The sequence below is a fragment of the Macrobrachium nipponense genome, chromosome 47, assembly GCF_015104395.2.
Source record: "Macrobrachium nipponense isolate FS-2020 chromosome 47, ASM1510439v2, whole genome shotgun sequence".
Classification (NCBI taxonomy): Eukaryota; Metazoa; Arthropoda; class Malacostraca; order Decapoda; family Palaemonidae; genus Macrobrachium; species Macrobrachium nipponense.
In genome coordinates, this window is record NC_087222.1 from 14,643,015 (window position 1) to 14,661,912 (window position 18,898).

The following is an 18,898-nucleotide window of genomic DNA, read 5'->3' on the forward strand; positions in this document are numbered from 1 at the left end:
GAAGTCTGCTCAACGTAGAGACAACTCGGTCGTCCACTCCTGAAGACGATTAGACCAGTATCCAACCAACTCTCGAACAACTTTTCCTGATCCTTCGTTGGTTCCTTTTTCTCGTATCCTTCACGATGATCTCTGCTGCTGTTGATCTCTCACTGATAATCTGATCCACATGTGGCTCTTACTGAGGACATATCTCTGTGACTAACTGGAATCTCTCTTTTATGATCTCTCTATATCTCCTTCTCCTCCCGCTACTTTTGTCCGTCGTATTTATACGGCATTCTGGGGGCGGACCTACGGTGAGCGTCACAGACTCCCGAGATTACTGGAATTTCTTAGATGAATCTAGACGAGGTATTGCATCAGAAATCGCGGCGTTTCTCATGTCACATTGGCGCGTTTTTTCGCTCCACAACACACCCGACGATTCCAGAACAGCCACGAGAAAAAGGCGCCTCCAACACGGGCGCGAAAACCTCCTTACTGCGAACTTCTCGAAAATGCGCTCTTTCCTTTCCTTTATCTTCTTTGCTAGGAAGCAATTACCATCACACTGCCCTCAAATTTAAACCTGGCTTGAGGAGCTGCATATCAACATTTATTACCTGTCCACTAAGGGTTAAAGAAAAGTTACTTATTTTACATAATTAGTATGATATTGAATGCCCTGTGCTAGTGCCTAGATGGAAGCATCATAAGACCTCTTGCTTCCGATAGCCAGTCCTCTCCCAGGAGTTTGCAGCCCCTGCCTTGCTGTAGTTGAACTTTTCTCAAATACTTTTGCCCCAGACTAATCAGAATAATACCGATTCTCACGATGAGCACCAGGTATTAGTGCCTAGGTGCTAGGATCTCTCTTGTATCAGGCATTTTTGCAGAGCACCAGCCCCTGCTCAGGCATTCTGCCACCATCTGAGGTGTCACACTCCTTGCTCCAGCTCACTTGGGGCTTTCCATGTCTCACCTGGCAGCAGCTGTTGGTGGTCTGGCGCTACCTGTTGGACGCGCGAAGACAGTCTCCTCGTTCACCTTCATCAACACTAGGGGATCTTTTGAGAGCCACCACTTGGAACAGGACATCACAAGAGTCGAGGAAGAGGTTCTTTGTGTAGTCCTCTTTGGAAAATTTAGATCAAGGAGAAGACAAATGCTTGGCGAGAAGTGGCAAATCCTCACCAACTTTTGGCGCAGTCAACTCAACTTGACTCTTTCTCACATGTACGTGAACGAACCAGTAGTAGGAAAAGAAACCTCGCTCCATTTGATGGGTGAAAACGTCTGCTCTCCCTTCAGGAAGCATTACAGGCAGTCCCTGGTTATTGTGGGGGGGGGGGGGGGTGGGGTTCCATTCTTGGTGGGGTGCTGCTAAGCAAAAACTGCCATTAACCGGCAATTTATGGTGCTTATGGTGACAAGTTTTGGTTAATGGTGCTGATAATGGGTTAATGGCAACTCTGTTTGATATGTTATATTGCCATAACTCAACTCTATCATTGGCACCTTCTGGCACTGATAACAGAAACTCGGCCGTTATGGCGCCATAAATGCAACATGAAACCGGATCGCCATTAACAAGACCGGTGATAACCTGAAGTGAATATGTTTTTCTACGTCTTTGGATTGCTACCATCACTGCAAGTTGATGATTGTATGTATTATTGCCCTCACCCTCTAGTTCTGAGAAGAGCGGGCAAGAACAGTCATCCTCCCCTTTTTTTCCCCTCTACTTCATGGGTTAAACTGGGCAGGACGAGGGAATAAGAGAAACTCTGCAGAGTATACTCCCCAGGGTTCAGATGCGAGAGCCTATGTTCCTGGTTCGATCTTAGGATCTCTCCAGTGTTCCCGTTTTAGGAACAACCAGTTCCGCATGAACCAGTCGTCTTCGGTGTCCTGTTATTGCCGTAGAAGCTTCCCTCTTGGATTGGAGTTTTCCCCTTCGCTCTCTTCGTTAGAGCATAAAGGGCGTCTGCTTTCAGTCCATATTCTTTTTCTCCTCGCAGTAAAGAAGAATTAGGCTGATGCTTGATCAACTGGAGCCTACAAATATACTAGTATGTTTTCCTTGTGACATGCGTCTGTTATTAGTTGCACTGTCTGAGTAATAGCCGCATACCTGTAAGTTAATTCTTCTGGTGTGTGACCAAAACAAATAGTACTGGGCCTTCCAAGAATTTCTGATTTTGATTTTGAGAACAACTAGTGGTATTATTTTGGCAACACCACAGGGTTGGTATTATCACTGGAAAAAAAAGGGTTTCTTCCCTTTTTTTTTTTTGGTTAACTTGTAGGTGCTTGGGGGTATTTGTTGTGCACTCGATAGCTCTATAAAGATGGTATCACACTAGTCATTTCTTGCTCGGTGATTTTGGGGGGGGGGGGGGGCCCAGCATCCACGAATGCTCGCGAGCAAAAGTGTTGTATCGTCACACTAGGAACTCGTGGTTTCGAGGAGCCGTAGGAAAAAAGTAAAAAACAAAACATGATCAGCTGATATCATCATGGCGCCAAGAAATTGTCGGACTGTTGCAAAATGCGCTGCAGTGGTTTATTTCTCGGAAACTTACGTGAATGCAAGAGTAACAAAAAACGTTTGTGGGTTCAAGAGTGGCTCAGGAGAGTACGTCTTATCAGCAGCAGCCATCTTGTTTGTTTACACTATGCTGTGGCTCGCGGCTCGTGCTGGCTGCTTCCCGTCCTGCTGGGAAGCTAGAATCTCGAGCTAAAAGCTCCCGGTTTTTCATTCTCGGCAGCAACGGCTCGCTGCTCGAGAAAAAAATGCCTAGTGTGAGGCCAGCTTAAGATGAATGTATTCCAAGACAGAATGTGCTACTAGGCAACTTATGTGAGGAGAAAAGAGCTGCCTTCTTATTGAGTTTTTTGTTTGTCTTAGTATTATTTCCCCTCTGTCAAGGGTTAACTTCTAATTCAAATTTCTGCCCAGCCATCACGACTTAAGTCTCGGGTTGGCTCTGGATTCTCGCTTATGATTCCTATCTTATGCTTCACATTTGCCATTGCGAGAATCATCGGACAGAGATATGTCTCTTTGAACTCATTATCATCTTTCCGTTTTCCCCATGGGACAACAGAAGTCTGTAAGTCTTCTGCTTCATCGCAATTGATCCATAGGCCATTGCGATGATTCAGAATGATATTTCAGGCAAACCACAGCAGTTTTTTATCTTCCATATATTTTTTTCTAATTTGTAGTGTTCAACTATTAGTAGTTCACCCCAAATTGCAGTGAATATTGAAAGACTTACCCTGTCCTGATAGCTTTGCTTCCAGTGTAAAGAGAAGAGTTCCTCCCAGAACCCGTCTCTTCCTCTGTTTTAACATGTTGTCTTCCATTTTATATGGACTTCATCTTTGAGACACTCAGTTTTGTGGAGTGTTTTTTGGCCTACTTTGAGCATAGCTAAGGATGTAAGAACAGCCTCTACTTCCTTTAATTTTCAGACGCGCAGACAATATTTGCTTCTTTACGCCCATTCTGCTATCAAACTATTGGAGGCGTAAGCAATCTTCGCTTCTTATATTTTTTATGTAGGCTTAAAAAGTGTTGAAGTTTTTCAATACCTCGAGACCATTTTTAGTGACTGGCATGGCATCGCAGAAGGGAGCACAGGATGTTCCCTTATTATTATCTCTTCACCTTTTCAGTAAGGTGCTGAGTTTTAGAGAGCCATGGGATACAGTGTACCTGGAGCACCCACCACTCTCAGTGGATGGGTCTGGATTTCATTTCAGGGTAGGTGTCAGCGTTTTCTGGTTATTTTATATTGATGTTACGACCAGGGCAGGGGTGGGAACCTATCATACTTTGCTAGCTGTAGGAACATTCCCTTTGCTGCAAAGTTTACCCTAAGTAGGAGGCGACCCTTGGCTCTACCCCCCTGCCACTACAAGTCAAGATGAACACCAACCAGAAATTTGAATTAGGCTGCCGTATGTGGAAACTAATAGCTATATAATTAATGAGTAAGTATATACAAAACCTTATTTTATTATAAAAATATGTTTGCACATTTATACAGGGACTCAGAGACAGTACTAATGGGAAGCATTAAATGTTTCACCCATGTTTTGCACTGCATTAGTCGAAACATTTGCATGGAATCTGCAAGTGTTTAGTGTACAGTCTCACTGGTAATGTATTGTGTATAGAAAAACCCTATATGTGCTAATGGAGATCACATCTCTTTGCCACAGATAACCTGTACTACTGTTATGGATGATCACTGATCTGTGAAGGAACAAGCATGGATTCTTCAGTATCATGTTAATTCTCCACAATAACATACTCTAGGTAAGTGATATAAAAGTGAAGTAATTGCTGTAAAAGGGAATGTCCCTAAATTATAAGTAGTATTTGATATAAGCTATGTTGAATATTTAGTCACTTCATGACTCAAACGCATCGTTCAAAAACTCAGTCTGTGAGTTATTCATGATGCACTGACTAATATTTGTTGTAAATGTCAACATACCCCAAAGTACAAATAATCTGATTGAAAAGAATGAAAATGACATCAGACTGGGTGTAATATTTTGATTAATAATTATTCCTACACGATATATGCAAACCCTCGGTCCTTTACATTAGGAATTACTTTCAGCATAGGCTAGAATACAGCTGTTAAATTCTTAAACAAGGTGGTTAGGGAGTAACTACTGCCTGGTAAGCAGTTAGGCCTGCCTGCCTGGATGTAAACACTTCACTTTGCTTTTCAGCCATTCTTCACGATTGAAATAAATATTCTATTATATATATATTATATATATATTATATATATATATATATATATATGTATGTAGTATAGTATATATATATCTATATATATATAATTTTATATATATATATATTATTATCTAGATATAATATATAGTAATATATGTATATAGTATATAATTGTATCTAGGATATATATACTAATAGTGATATATATATATATATATATATATATATAATGTATATATATTATATATAATATATATTATATATATAAGTATATATCTATAGATATAATAGAATATATATTTATTATAATATTAAATAATATTATAATATACATATATATATATAATATATAAATATAAGGTATATATATATTATATATATATATATATATATATATATATATATATATATATTATATATAGTATGTATCTATATATATAATATATATATATATATATATATATATATATATATATATTTATGGATTTATCACGTTCCTAACTTTCGTGATTCAGTTATACATAATGAGGGCCACGTTTACTTTCGCTATCCTGTTCCTCTTTGATGTGTTGTCACTACCTTCTCCAAGTCTCTTGTGGCTGCACATTCAACCAGAATTCGTCTTAAGTTCCTGAAGAAAGTGCCTTTCTGAACAAGTGCTCCCTAAATCATTGCTGCCACGCTGTCTAAGAAGATATGACAATCACCCTTCCAATGAATTAGTGCCATGATGTTGAAACAGCACATAGCAGCCGCCAAGCAAGAAGAGAAAGAAAAATTCAAGGAACTGGAAAGAACAAGAATCTCTTTCTATCATTCCATCCCGGCTGATTGGAAGGACTCGCTGCGACGAGAAATTTACGAAAAACTACGTAGGACTACAGATGCCCTGAAAAGGAAACTCGACAGAAAACTAAAAAATCTTATTGATAGCAGTGATTGGACTAATGTGCACGTCAAGATTGTGTTGTTAACTTATCTAGTAAACAAATAAGTGAAAATGTTGTGAGTGCGCTTGGATATGGTTTATCTTTCTTGCAACAAGTAGACCTTCTGCTTTAATGATTGGGTCATCCCTAAGTAAATTTGAAAAATATTGTGATCTTGCCTCAAAAATTCATGTCGACATGATTAAAAGGTATTGTTTACGGAGCTGCCAATGTTAAGCATGAAAGTAACTTCCCTGCTCGCTATAAGAAAAGTTTGACCGATCTTAAAAAGGACAGTACTATCCACATCACAAAAGATGATAAGTCAAATAGTATAGTAATTTTAGATAAAGCTGACTACATATCACGTATGCAAGCCCTACTGGATGATGATGTGACATAAAAAAACTAACAAAAAATCCTCTTGATCAAGTCATAAAAAACTTCATAGCATAGTGAAAAGTATCCTTAAACAGATAAAACAGAACTACTAGGCAAATTGTCAGTCAAATCTCCTTCGCTACCTTACTTATATGGATTAGTCAAAACACACAAAGAAAATAACCCTATGCGGCCTATTATCAGTACTGTTGGTTCAATTTCATATAAACTCTCGAAATATATCACTAAGATCTTGTCCCCGTTACTTGGAACCATCTCCGATTCTCATATATATAATTCTCTAGATTTAGTTGATAAATTATACAAAATTGCTCTTTGCCCTACTGAAAGGTTCGTTAGTTTTGACGTATGTTCTCTTTTACTAAAGTCCCTATAGAATCTATTTTAGAATATCTTTGCAATGAACTAACTCAGCATGAATTACCTCTACCTATATGTCACATTATTTCACTCACGAGTTTGTGCATTTGTGATTGTGAGTTTATATTCAATGTGAATTTTATCAACAAATTGTTGCCATGGCAATGGGAAATCCTTTATCACCATTGCTCTCAAACCTGTATATGGAATTCTTTGAAAAACGCTACTTACCTAATATCATTCATATTCCTGTAAAGTGGTATCGTTACGTTGATGATTGTTTAGCTGTTCTTCCTGTCGTATTGATGTAAATGATTTACTCTCTAAATTAAATAACCAGGTACCATCGATTAAGTTTACTCTAGAATTAGAAAAAGACAATTGCCTCCCTTTCTTAGACGTTTTGATACATAGAGAACCATTTCAATGTAAATTCAGTATTTATAGGAAACCGACTAACCGCTTAACTTTATGTTCATTTCTTCTCAGGCCACCATCTTAATATAAAAATATCAATTTTTTCCTCTATGTTTTTACGAGCATTGCGAATTGTCAGTCCACAATATTTGGATCAAGAAATTGAATACATAAGAAAAATAGGGAAAGATTTATGCTATCCTTCACATATATTAGACATTTGTTATAATAAAGCCCACAAAAAGTTTTATACTGAAAATAACACACAGAAAGAAAATTCTAAGAACATTCTCAGTTTGCCTTATTTTAACGGATTTGAAACCATTAAACCATTGTTAAAAGCTTTTAATGTCAACCTTGTTTCTTCCTATAATAACACACTAAAAAGAATGTTAATAAAAAATGGCCCCAGAGAAAGCAACAACATATTATATAAAATTCCATGTATGGATTGTCCCTCATTCTATCTCGACAGTCCAGCAAGGGCTTAGAAGTAAGGCTAAGCCAGCATAAATACTCTGTAAAAACTGGGCAAAAATCTAATGCATTATTTATTTATTTAAGTGAAAACAACCACCGAATTAATTGGATTGACAGTTCAGTAATTGCACGGTCAAGAGATGTCTTATCACGAAATCTTTTAGAATCTGCTTTAATACAACTTACTTTTCATTGTAATTTCAATGTTAGTCGTGGCCTTTTTCATTTAGACCCTTGTATCTGTAATATGTTTAAGAATGACCTCAAATATATAATTACTGGCTTAAATAAAAATCAGTTGCTTTAGAGTTATTAAATTTTATTGTAATGTATGTCTGTCATGTTTGTGAATATGGTTTTTGTTTACCAGGTTCCGAATAACTGTCACCTATAATCCTTTAATTGTCTGGAGATTGTATCTGAGATGATTGTCTTAAACCTTTAATTGCACCCTTTGTATATGCTTGTTTGGGAAGGTTTCTTATCTTCCAGGTGTGTTGGATTCTAGGTACTAATCCCTTTATAATCCCTATCTGTCAGTTATACGAACCTTCTTGTGTTGTCTTTTCTTCGTATTTTTGTCAGTATCTGCTTCAGTAAAGGACTTTTAAGTCGAAAGATCTTGCAGACTCCTTCGTTTATTTTCCTTCGTGGCATTTATCTTTATTTATGGATTTATCACGTTTCTAACTTTCGGGATTCAGTTATATATATATATATATATATATATAATATATATAGATATATATATATATATATATATATATATATAATATAATTGTGTTTGATGTTAATAATTAATTGACTTTAATAATTAATATTCAAGCCCACTTTTTGAGATAGCCTTACTTAGCTGCTTTTCTACTTTGTGTTAAAGGGCAGCGGCTAGTGTATGCCCACACCCTTATTACATATATTCACCCTTTAATGTCAGGGTGAGACAGTGTATGCATTTGAAATTTATGCTTACACTTTGGAAAATTATTACCAAGGGGAACTTCAGAGGTTTGTCCTTTGTTTTTCTTCTGGTATTTCCTCTTCTATTTCGTCCTTTCGCTAGCTTATTGGATGAAGAGAGAGGGGAGGGTGTGTGGTGTTGGTGTTTAGGGATGTCCTCTCATTTCTAAGGGCTGTGCCCCTGGATGCGAGAGGAGTATCATTATTTTTTAAATCATATTTTCTTTCTTTTATGGGCTAACAGTAGTGATAGTTAATTACAGCAGCAGGTGGTTGGATATCTCTTCTTGTTGGTTATCCTAACCTCGGAATTGTACTTGTAACCCGTAGCATGCTGTGATATTGGTCTTCAAGAGTGTTTACTGTTCCCCTGCTAAAAATCATATTAATTTGCCGCTGGACGCTTTTGCAGCTGCCCTTTGATTATTAACTCTACTTCTGCTGGTGATGTGTCTCATCCTGTAGTAAAAGTGTTGCAGAATTTGAAGAAGTAGTCGAAGAGGAAGAGAGCTTATCAAGTGCTGTCATCTTCCTCCCAAGAAGTCTCGTCAAGGGACTTCTAAAGGTCTGCTTCATTGAACTGAGAGGCATTTAGGTCTTCGTTGTGTCGGGAGCTGTAGAAGTGCAAACTTCGGTTCGCACTTCTGCTGCCAGTCCTAGAGGTTCTTCCCGTAAGACTAGTCTGTGTTGGGTGCTTGATTGCAAGATCCCCTAGTTTACGTAAATCTGCGGATTCGCGTGCACGTAGAGTCAATGACGCCGAGTCCACTCACTGACATGACTCAGGCATGGATTGGAAGAAAGTAGTGAGTTGCTCAGGTGACTCACGCCTTGCTGGCGATTGCTTAGTACCCAGGGTTGACGTGACAGTCCCGCGGGACCGTATGCATGGTGAGACCGGTAGGGAGTCACCCATTCAGTCCTCTTGAGAGGTTTTGAACTTGTTGAGGACTGGGACGTGTTGGAGGATGGTACCAGCCCTCTCCGGTCAGGCACACGCTCAACTCCACCCTTTCCACGGTCACGTTTGCGTGAACAACTGATCTCGGTGGCAGCAAACGTTTCTCATGCCGTGCGAGAGTTTCATAACCCTCCTCGGGTAAGCGTTTCTCCAAGGCAAGAACGCTCTCCTAGACTTGCGTCTCGGCCATCACTTCTCCTGTTAGTTCTGCTAGCAAGGCAAGCGAGAGCATCCAATCTTTCTCACCTATTCCCTCTACTGCCTATGGCTACACCGGGAGGGGTGAGGTGAATAGGAGGGAACCTGCAGAGTGCTTTCTGTAGGATTCAGCATTGGAGGAGTACATTCCTGGAAGGATCGTTGGGTCCCACCGGTTGTATGTCCATGTCCTTTGGATGGGTTTCAATTCGTAGTTCCACATGGGTTCTTGCATTTTGGGAGCTGTTACGACCCCTTTGGCCGTAATGCAGGTTCTTTATATTTTACTAATGCAGGTTCTTTATATTTTACTACACAGGGATCGTAGGCAGTAAGAAAGTACACAGGATAAGAGGAATGTGGACACAAACACCAGAATAAAATTAACAATATTTAATATTACAGTAAACTTAAACACTAAATCAGCCTTGTGAGTAAACTTAGTATACAAAATACCATTAACAAATAATGGGCTCACAAGGACTCCTAACTCTGAAAGCTACCCTAACAAAGTAAAGAAAGGACATGATATGCCAAACGCTCAAATAATAATGACACGGGCCCAATAATGAAAACCACTAACCTGTAGCTATAAGAAAGAAGAAAGACTAGAGAAAATAAAGACAGGAAAGCCTTAAAGCTCCTACCTAACCCTGTTGGTACTAACTTAAAAACTAATTCAAACAAATTCAGAGGGGCAATGAATATCAAATACCCCTGACTCATTACGTGTATATACATATATGAATAAATATAAATTACCCTTATATAATACACAGCAAATCCTCACATTACATGGAAGCACACAAGAGTTCACGGAGGTTGCTTCCACCTCCCAACAGCTATACAGGGGCGCTCATAAATTGTCCAAGTAGACACAGGTGTCGATTCGATCCCAAGGAACAATACAGGATATCTCCTCTTACCTGGCAATTGCCGTCCTATGTTCCTCTTCACGAGCCCGTAGCTCTCTTAGACAAGCCGCTGGAGATGGACGAAGCTGGACAGTGGTTGGCGTAACACCTCCTACGTGTCGGAGGACCACATCTTCCGTTAAATCCTCAAGTGGGAAACAGGAGTATAGGCATCACAAGTGATGATAACCTGCGATATCACAGCAGTGATCTAACTCCAAAATGCACATACACCGTAGCTGGCTCAGCACATCTACGCAAAACCACTTCCAAAGGAAGGTCCGTCACAGTAATCTCCTCCAAAAGGGCTTAAAATTAATCTCCAGAAGGCTGCTAATAAAAGAGCGTGTGTCCAAAAGCTTAGTCAGACCCAAACTATTTTAGGGCCGGCCATTCCACTCACCGCACTAAAGTTTCACCACAACTCGAAAACAAAATAAAAATAATCATTAACACGATAGTTAGGTAATTCACAACAAGAGGAGGAATCACTGAGCAAAACAACTGAACGTTACGTTAACGTAGAAAAATACAGCTGCTGAACTGAATATAAGAGAAAAACACTTAAAACTAAGGAATACAAGGCTGATTTAAGAAAAAACTAAATCAATAAATTACGTTAATTTGACAGGTGCCTTGAGTACATATTCTGTACTTGCATTCCAGTCTTAAATGTTAGCATATAGGACTGGTTTGTATGCCTGTTCCTCCTCGATTTCTACAGGAAACGAAGAGGGACCCCTCCTTGATGATTGTTTGATGGAATTCGGGGGTCTTGCTGAGCCCTTAAATTCTTTGGAATTTCCAGCACTCTCCAAGTGTTCTGGTTTTTTATGAATACCCGGGAATCTCACTGAATGCTCAAATTCCTTGGAATTTCTGGCATTTTCAGAGTGTTATGGTTTTATGTAATTTCCAAATACTCAAGCGAGACGGACTTCCCTGATAATTGTTATTACAAAAATCGGGAGTCTCGAGACAAGGCTCGACCATTATGTCTGGCAAAAGTACAGATAAGTTTGCTCTTCAGTCTCTCTTGGAGTTTTGCAGAGCTTGGTACTGCATGCAACACCTAGGTGAATGGTCAAGTACCGTCCTCGTGTCTTAGACCTTAGAATCCAAACAGCAGACACAGAATCCCTCTTTATTCTTCTTCTTGGAGCTTCGGCCTCGAAGGAAAACAGTTCACTGGGAAGAAGTAATAGTTCTTTGCTGACGAAGGTCTTTGTTGACGATTCCACTTATAATTATGTAGTGGTGATCTGCTGACCGCACTCGACTCTGCTCGATCAACCAGATCTGTTGTCTGTTGAGCTGAACTCTGCTCTTGATCAGTGCTTTCCCATGCCAGGCCATGACATAGCACCTTCCTTTCCTGTGTTGCAGCGAGTTTTCACAGAGGTCATCATCATATTCATCATCTGAAGCCTCCTTGCTTCCCTCTTTGAAGGCTTCCACGGCCTAAGAAGAGGAAGATAACTAGTTTATCTGTCCCCAGAGAAGTCTTTCCTCAAGACTTCTAAGGGCCTGCATCCTTCCCCTCGGGAGGAAGCAGTTGGCTGTCTCTTTGGCTCACCTACTCCTTCCAGTGTGGGAATCGGGGACCCAATCCCTAGATTAAAGGTTCTTTTCCCTGTCTCTGGGTCCAAGGGCACTGCTCATGGAACCGGGCTGTGCTGGGTACTCATGTACAAGTCTCTCCAAGTGTACAATCTTCAAAGGGGGTTGTACAACCACAGTCAGTGATAGGTTGTCTTCTCTCTGTCATGGCAGTGGTGCATGGCAAGAGAAGAGACCGAGCCGTGTTGGTGGCTCGGACCAACCCGTGAAAGCCAGGAATGGCTATTCTTCAGGTGCCAAGATCGATGCTGCTGTCCCCAGGGACAAGGCATCTGGAGGAGATAGGAGGAAGTTTTCTGTGTAGCCCTCTTTGAGGTTCGATCACGGAGAAGATCGATGTGTAGTAAGATGTGGCAAATTCTCACCAGCTTGTACTGCATTTAACTCCGCTCAACTTTCATGTGTGTTCGCGCAAATGAAACAGTTGTAGTAGGAAATGAATGCTTCATTTGACAGAGTGAAAATGTCGCAAGTTCAGAGAAGATTGGACATGAACAGTCAACCTTCCTCTCTTTTTTTTTCCCCATTACTTCCTTTGTTACACTGGGATGAACAAGGGAATAAGAGGAACCTAATGAGAATGACGGAGGCCTGCTTCCAGTCCTTATTCTTCTTATTCAAATGATGATGAATTAGGCTGGAGTACAATTTACAGGAACCGACAAATATACAAGTATATTCTCCTCATGACCGGCTTCTGTTATCAGTTGCATCGTCCGAGTAACAGGCGTATATGCAAGTTAATTCTTCTGGTATGTGACCAAGACGAACAGTCCCTTCTCTTAATTAATTTGAAACTCAGGACAGCCTTTTGGGCCTCCTAGGAAATTCCGGTTTCGATTTTGAGATGGCTAGTGGTATTCTTTGCCAACAACACCACAATATTTCCATTATCACAGAAGAAGGGAGTTTCTTTCCCTCCCATTTCGGTTAAAATGCAGATGATCTAGTGTATCTTTATTGCACTTGATGGTTCTAAGCCTAATGCATTCCAATATGGAATGCACTACCAGGCAACTCAGTATTAGTCGAGCGAGGGGCAGAGTACTGCCATCTTACTGAGATTCTGTTCATTTTAGTATTGTTTTTCCTCTATTGAGGATAACTACCAACTCGAATCTTTCTGCCTGACCATCACATGGATTATGTCTCTGGTTGGCTCCAAATTCTCTCATAAGGCCCATGTCTCATACTCCATATTTGACACACAATGATATTCTCCAGACAATTTGAGTTTTGTCTTCTAATACACATTTTCTAATTTGTAAGGTGTCCAATTATTCTTTGCTTACCCCAAATTGAAAATGTATGATGGAAGATTTTGCCTGTTCCCTGCCCGACTAGCTCTGCTTCCAGAGTAGACAGAAAATTTTGTCCCTGAATCAACCCACAAGAAGCAGTTCTTCAGGCAGTATGATCCCTGTGTTTTCATTACTGAAAGACTCTCTACCCTCATTGCAAGCACTGTCTTTCTCGCCAACTTTTTCAGTCCTCTGTAAAACAGCAGGGATTAGAGCCGTCTTCACTGGTTGGTGTTATCGACAGGTCTTTTTCCGTGATCAGAATTGTGAGAGAGCACTTTTCTGAGATTAAACTATGAAGACGTAGGTCCACATTCACTTTAGTCATTCACTAAGGAGTATAGTTTCTTCTTAGATGAGATTCAACTACTGATGAGAAACTTCTCTGTCCTACCATCATCTCATCTCTCAGTATTGTTGGCGACGAAGATAGACTATTTACATGGTATGTTCTCAACATCACCTTTCAAAAGGTGGGTGTCATGTTGTGATTCCGTCTCGGATGCGCAATCATTTGGCATCTGTTGACGAGTCCGAATCCTTCTTTTGCCGACCAGCAGCATCACATCACTGTTTTCTTTGATCTAGAGAAGGCTTATGATACAACATGGAGATATGGCATTTTGAGGGTCCTTTATGAATGTAACCTGAGAGGCAATTTGCCTCTCTTTATTAAGGCTTTTTTTTTGTTTTTTTTGGTTTTTTAAATAGGCTATTTCAGGTTCAGGTTGGAGGAACAGTGTCAGATGTATTCAATCAAGAAGAAGGAGTACCAAGGGAAGTGTTTTAAGTGTAACCTTGTTCGCCTTGGTAATCAATGGGGTTTCTAAAATAATTCCCCCAGATATAACATATACCCTTTTTGTTGATGACCTATCGATTTCCTTTGCAGCATCAAGGATGGCAGTGGCTGAATGCCGCCTTCAGCTCTGCATTGATAATATAGTAAAGTGGGCTGAGGTTAATGGTTTTAGATTTTCTGCCAGTCAGACAGTAACTATGCACTTATGTTGTATAAGGGGAATCCACCCTGATCCAGATCTATTCATTCATAGGCAGAGAATTCCATGTGTTGGTGAAACATGGTTTCTTGGCTTGATATTTGATAGCAAGCTGACCTGGATTCCACATCTGAAATATATTAAGGCAAAATGCTTGAAAGCAATGAATTTGCTGAAAGTCCTGTCTCACACTTCGTGGGGTGCAGACCGAACTCAGATATTGAGATTATATAAAGCCTTGGTCTTTACAAAATTAACGTATGGATGTGAGGTGTACACTTCTGCGAAACCAAATATCCTTAAAATGCTCAACTCAATTCACCATGGAGGAATTCGGTTGTGTACAGGAGCATTTAAATCATCTCCCACTGAGAGCATGCTTGTAGATGCTGATGAGGTGCCACTGGATCTTCATTACAAGCGCCTACTGGTTCGGAGCTGGTATAGATTCCAGAGGCCTAAGTCTTAAACAGCATTTGTATGAGGAAGGAAAGGCATAGGCAGTTTTATGAAAATCACCCCAAGGAACCTCATCCATTCGCTTTTAGAGTAAATGTCATTGTCTGTGAATAAAATATGCCAAGGATCGAGATTTTACCAGCAAAATATTCAGTTAGTCCCCCCTGGAACTTCCTGAGGTAAAATTCTGTAGATATTTTAATTTTACCAAGACAGAATTATCCAGTGAGGCCATGCGGTCAATATTTTTGAACACTCCTTGCAACATGGTAACTCCACTGCAGTTTTCACGGACGGCTCAAAGTCAGATGCTGGCGTCGCCTTTGGAGTAGCCTTCCCTGATTTAGAGAGAAGTGGCAGGTTATCACTTGTTGCATTAATTTTTATGGCAGAATTATATGCAGTTTTAAAGGCATTAAAGGAAGTTTTTATTTGGAATGAAAATAATTTTATTATATATTGTGAAGTGTTCTTCAGTCGCTGGAATCTTTCAACCTTTTAAACCCTCTGATTTTAGATATATGGGAATGGCTGCTTTTACTTAAAAGAAGAGGTAAAGAAATGAAGTTCTGTTGGGTGCCTTCCCATGTTGGGGTGGCTGGGAATGAGAAAGCTGACCAACTTGCAAAGTCGCCAGTCAACTCCACAGAACCCACAAGATGCCTACTACCATATCGGGATTTATATCCTCTAGTAGGTCAGAGAATTAAAAAAATGTTGGTAGTCCCATAGTCCCATTGAGAGGATATTTTAACTAATCAAAAAATGTGCAGTATCATATCATCAGTGTCTCCCTGGTCATATCCGTATATGCCAAGGAGACAAGAAACGATGTTGGGTTCTTGATGTCTCTTGAAAATCCTCCGTTTTGTGAGAACTGTACTGTGCCCTTGACTGTGAAACATTTGCTGATTGAATGTCGCAGATTCGGTTCCTGTCTTGGGGTCGTGAAAGAGTAGGCAATTTTTCCTAGCTACAATTCTTGGAAAGGATTGTAATATAGAGCAGTTATATAAAATATACATAGATTATCTATGTAAGAACTTATATATACAAACAGAATTTTTATATACATATATTTATAGATATTTTTATATAAAATTTATTTAAAATTTAATTTATTCTATTTTATTTATTTCGGTGTCAATTACCTAGACGTTGTGATGCCAGGTTTAATAGACACAATCAATCAATCATAATCTCCTGTACTTTTGACTTTGTATTGGTTGATCCAGATCAGTCATTACTTTGTCCTATTGGTGTTTTGCTGTGCCTACGTAGGATTGACACCCTTGAGTGTCGACACCTTTATCCATTTTGACTTCCAATGCAGAAGTGTCTAATGACACTTTTTCCTCTGAGTTCTACAAGATAGTGAGAAACTCCTCTGCAGTTGCATGTGTTCACTGTTCGCTCTCCTAGAAAGCGAGCAGTGCCAGTGGCTGTGTACATTTCATCACTGAAGAATATACTGGACTGGAAGATAGATGCAGTCTCATTACAACCACATTTATATCTTTCTTCCTTGGTTCTGCCCACAGATCCTTGGAACCTTTTTACCCAGACCGGTGGTGGATGCTCACAAGTTGTGATTGCTTACCCAGCTCCTTCAAGAGGACAACTTGCATCTTGCCTATTGTGTGCGGTTCTAGAGGTAAGAAGGATGCAAGAATGACTGATCTCTCCACCTTCCCCTCCTCGTACTTCTATCCTCTTCCTTTAGGTTGAGGATAGGACTCGAACTTACACTTGCTGGTCAGGCAATTGATGCATTAAGCTTGCACATCGAGCTTCCTTTCTATTTTAGTTTTTCTTTTCACAATCATAGAAGCAATCCCCTCCTTCATCTAGCAAAGGGAGGGAAAGAGACTGGCAGTAATGCAAACCCTTCCCAAAACTTTGCATTAATGCCTCCAACTCTAAATATTCTTCCCATTCCTTTTTTGGATGAGTTACTATTTCTCACTCATTTCGAAAAGGGCCAGAAGTCTGACTCTTGATTATGCAGCAAACACTGATCAAGTTGTCAGAGGCAGGGCACTCCTCCTCGCTCTTACGACCAGGAGCAATAACTCAGGTGTGCAGAACTCCAGTCAGTTCACTCATATTCCTCCCACCAATCAGTGAGTCTTCCATATGTAAAGGACCGAGGGTTTGTATATCGTGTAGGAACAAATCACAGTTTTTGAAAGTAAATTGTATTTTTCCTAACTACAAACCTGAGGTCCTTTTGATTATTGCCACCTCATGCCACCCCTCTATCTGAAACTGGCCGAAAGGCAAAGTGGAGTGTTGACATCTGGTGGAGCCTACCCACCTACCACAAGGTAGTTACTGCCTAACCACCTTGTTCAAGAATATAACGGCTGTATTCCAGCCTATGCTGAAAGTGATTCCTTATGTAAAGGACCTCAGGTTTATATAGTTAGGAAAAATACAATTTTCTTTCAAAAATTGTGATATTTGTTTGTGAATTCTTGGTATGTATGAGTGTAGTTGTGTTTTTGTTTATACAGACAGTCAGCAGTTTCAACGGTGGTTCCGTTTCTATGTCATGTAGTAATCTAGAGTGACGTAAAAAAAATGTATTCAAATGAGAAATAAAGTATGAAAGCCTTTAGTTCTTCCTACATTATATACAAACCCACAGTCCTTTACATCAGGATTGTTCATACTCAATATACTAACCTGAGGTTCTTTACATTAGGAATAACTTCCAGCATAGGCTGGAAAACAGCTATTGAAGTTTCAAACAAGGTGATTAGGCAGTTAACTGGGTGTAAACATTCCAATTTGCTTTGGCTGCTGTCGAGTGAGGACGTGTGTTTCACCTCTGCCTGACCACTGTTGTTTACCTTTTTCACCTGCGGTGAGATCTTTCCTCATCTTTAATTGTGTTTTATTTGGTGTATACTTGTGCTTGCATTGGAATCTTAAGATTTACTGAAGCCTGAAAAGTCCTTCTCCCAGGGAGTATGTCTTTTAGGTGGTGTAAGAAATGTGAGAGTTTTTTCTCCACAGTTGATGTGGACCCTCACGCCCTTTGCGCTAAATGTCGAGGGAGTGAGTGTACTAGAAACTTATCTTGTAATGTATGTGTGTGTGTGTCCTGGTTGTCCGAACAGTGGGGAAGGTATGAAGGAAGGAAGCGATCTTGGGGGAAAGCTGCCAAGGCTTTGTCAGAGGGTTATACGCCCCTAAGAACTCCCTTGGTGGCTGATCCTTTGTCATCCTTCCTTTCTCCTTGTAAGCTCCCTTGACTTGCTGTTTCCTCTTGGGGGGATATTTCCCCTTCCTCTCCTTCATCTGATTCATCAGGCAAAGAAGATGGGAGCGGAGTGGATGACAATAGTGCTCGCTCCAAAGGGGATCCTTCCCCTTCGGAATGAGGAGTCTCCCTTCACTAACCAGACTTTCAGGCATGGTGGCTCATGTTCTAGGGATTTGCATAAGGCATGGGTGGAGTTGGGCCTTCCTGGAATACCATCTGTACAGGGCCTTGTCTCCCATTTCTCCTCAGTCCCTGTGACTTATGTGGCTGTGGTGGTGACAACACCTACCTTGTCAGTGCCAAGCTATGTAGCTCCTCCTCACTTAGTTTATTCCTATCACCCCACCAATGTGACTCCCTCTGTGGTGATGGAGACACATTCCCATATTCTGAGGCAGGACATGTCCATGCCACTCCGACCGGGATACTTTGTGTTTTCTCCCCCAGCCACTTTTGTCTCTGTGGTCCCTTGAGCACTGTCACCTTTAGACCTCCCTCCAGGTGTTGATGCTCCCTCAGTTCCTGTACCCCTGCCTGCTGCTGCCCCTCTTCCTGCTCTGGTAGATGTACCTGTGCCCACTCCTACTGCTGAAGAAGGAGAAGGTGGTCTCCCCCCCACTACCCAAGAAGTCTTGTCTAGGTCCTGACCTTTTGCTGCAGCACCTTCCTCAGAGAATGTTTGGTTCTCGCAGCAAGAGGCAGGGAACCTGGAAGCTACTGCTATGGCAGCTTTTCAGGTAGTCTCCTGGCTGGATCTGTGGTCTCACAGTATCCAGGGTTGCAGCTTCCTCAGGAACTATTGTTCCCAGAGAAGACTCGACCTTGGGGAGACTTTGTCAGTCTGGAGGTAGGGCCATTTCCTACCTAGCCCACCAGACTGTCAA

General features: G+C 40.5%; 1 protein-coding gene and 1 long non-coding RNA gene across 2 annotated transcripts in view; one reads left to right on the forward strand and one right to left on the reverse strand.

Annotated features, from left to right (window-relative positions):
* Window positions 1-4,310, forward strand: part of LOC135204725 (uncharacterized) — a 176,469-nt gene extending 172,159 nt beyond the window's left edge. The window contains exon 3 of the long non-coding RNA XR_010312311.1: window positions 4,216-4,310. This is a non-coding gene — a long non-coding RNA (uncharacterized LOC135204725). The remainder of the gene's footprint in view (window positions 1-4,215) is intronic.
* The window catches only part of LOC135204722 (gastrula zinc finger protein XlCGF8.2DB-like), a 320,344-nt gene that overhangs the window by 241,613 nt on the left and 59,833 nt on the right, over window positions 1-18,898 (reverse strand). The gene's annotated exons all lie outside the window — the stretch shown is intronic.